General features: G+C 38.9%; 1 non-coding gene across 1 annotated transcript; it reads right to left on the minus strand.

Moving 5' to 3' along the window:
* Nucleotides 1-947: 947 nt before the first annotated feature.
* Nucleotides 948-1,053, minus strand: LOC149018772 (small nucleolar RNA R71). Its single transcript, XR_016173252.1, has one exon. It is a non-coding gene; the product is annotated as a small nucleolar RNA R71 (small nucleolar RNA).
* Nucleotides 1,054-2,618: the final 1,565 nt, after the last annotated feature.

Consider the following 2,618-nt stretch of genomic DNA (forward strand, 5'->3'; position numbering starts at 1 on the left):
CTGCTTGTTAGATTAGTATAGGATTTTATTTTTGATTGGTTAGCGACACGATCAAATTTTGGCGCCGTTGCCGGGGAAACAAAGCACGGTTGCTAGGATTGATTTTTGTCAATTAGGCATAATTTTTAGAGTAATTTTAGTGTTTTTAATTTTTAATTTTTAATTTTTCTTTGCTTATTTAACTAATCTCTTTTTCTTTTGATTTGTAGGTAACTGCAAGATTAGTGATTCAATAATTAGTTTATGTTATTATCTTTTCTTTCTTAGTTATAATTGTATTTAGGACTTTTTAATTGTAATATTTGCATTAGATTGGGTTGTTTAGGTTAATTTTTAAAAATCCCCATCCCTTGGATCCCACATGTGTAACTTTTGTTCGAAAGATCATGTGGATTGCGCTTCAGGTACGTCCTAAACTCTCCCTTTTTCTATAGTTATTTCCTTTTAATTTTACTTATTTAGCTTACTTTTTTTATTCTTCTGTGTGTATGGATGGTCGTTGGTCCCTAAACCCTGAGTTGACCCCACTTGACGTAGAGTTAGAAGAGACCTTGGCCAACCTTAGAAGGCAAAGAACCATGGCAAACTATGAGCCTCCAATGAGGCCCTTGAGTGAGCATTTCATTCCTACGATATATACTCCGGTTTCTTGTATTAAGTTGCCTAACATAGAGGCGGCTCAATATGAGATCAAATCTAGTGTGATTCAAAGGCTACCATTTTTTTATGGACTTGCCAATGAAGAGCCTTATAAGCACTTAGAGGTGTCATCCACGGTTAAAATTCAAAACCTCTCAGTTGATGCTTTAAGGTTACTTCTTTTCCCATTCTCCCTTAAAGATAAAGCTCAGCATTGGCTTCATTTTTTGGACAATGTTAAAATTTCCACTTGGGTAGAAATGCAACAGGAGTTCCTTAAAAAGTTTTTCCCCATTGGTCATACCAGTAGCATTAGGAGAGCAATAACAAGTTTCTCCCAACAAGAAGGAGAACAATTTCATGAGGCTTAGGAAAGACTAAAGAATTACTTAGAAAGTGCCCCCACCATGCTATTCCTAAATGGCAATTGGTTCAATGCTTTTATGATGGCCTTAGAGACCGACAAAGGCAAATGGTTGATTCTTCTTGTGGTGGGACTTTCATGCACACGAATGAGAATGAAGCATGTGTATTTTTTGAGACCGTTAGTGAAAACTCCCAACAGCATGCTTCAACAACTAGGACTGAGATTCCATCCATTGGGCAACCAAAGAGGAGCGGTCTCTATGAGATCAATCCTACCGTTGAGATGAGTTCTAAGGTTGACTTGCTATCTAAGAAATTGGATTATCTCTTGTCATTAGGACAACAAACCCCATCTCCACTTCCTACAAGTACCTCTCCACCTAATCAGATTGAAGCATGTGCTTTATGTTCTAGCCTATCCCATCATGTCACTAATTGCTATTTGGCTACACAATACCCTGAGTTTGTTAAGGAGCATACACATTTGGCCCAAGGAGTTTCTAAATTGGCAATGATCCATATTCCAATACCTACAACCCAGGATGGTGAAACCACCCCAATTTTTCACGGCAAAACTCAATGCCCAATCCCTCTTATCAAATACCTTATAGGCCACCTCCATTTAATATGCACCAAAATGCCTATAGGAATGAGCAACCATCATCTCCACAACCCTTCCATAATACATCATTTGAGGATAAGGTACTAAAAGCACTTAGTGGATTAGAGCAAAACACTCAATTGTTGCATTCCCATTCTCAGTCCATTAACAAATTGGAAACCCAACTTGGTCAACTAGCTGATGCTATCAGTAGGAGGGAGGTTGGTCAGTTACCTAGTCAACCAATAGGTAACCCTAATCATCAAAATGGGTCTAGGAAAGAACAAGTCCAAGCAGTCTCTATTGTGACACATAGTGGGAAGGAATATTATGCACCTTTCCCTACTCCCAAGCCATTGCCTATTGATCTTGAGAGTCGAGAGGAGGTTGATTTGACCCATGAGACTGGCAATGATGCACACAAGCCTAGCAAAGAAACACCACCTGTGAGTATTTCCCATCCATTTCCTCGTAAGGGGTTGCACATTCCGATTGTAGAGGGTCCTACTCCTAAATCTTACACTCCCAAAGCCCCCTTCCCTGAAGCTCTTGAGTCCTTAATTCCAGATTCTAGAAAGAATGCTAAGATGCAGGAGATGATTGATTTATTCCAACAAGTTCGTATCAATCTCCCACTATTAGATGCTATCAAGTAAGTCCCAGCTTATGCTAAGTTTCTAAAAGATTTGTGCACCCAAAAGCGTAAGTTGAAGACTCAAACACCTAAAAATGTGCACCTAACTGAACAAGTCAGCTCGGTAATTTCCAACCAACTACCCCCTAAACTTAAAGATCTAGGTACACCTTTAATTTCATGTGTCATTGGATATTTATCCATAAGTAAACCATTGCTTGATTTGGGAGCCAGTGTGAATATTTTACCCGGTTCAATTTATGATAGGTTTGGTCTAGGAGATTTGAAATCCACTGATGTGATTCTACAATTGGCAGACTGCTCAATCAAACGACCCCGTGGGCTACTTGAAAATGTTTTGGTAAAGGTTGAGGATAT

Source organism: Hakea prostrata, chromosome 4 (genome assembly GCF_041222555.1).
Source record: "Hakea prostrata isolate BN-2017 chromosome 4, UWA_Hpros_2, whole genome shotgun sequence".
In the NCBI taxonomy this organism is placed as follows: Eukaryota; Viridiplantae; Streptophyta; class Magnoliopsida; order Proteales; family Proteaceae; genus Hakea; species Hakea prostrata.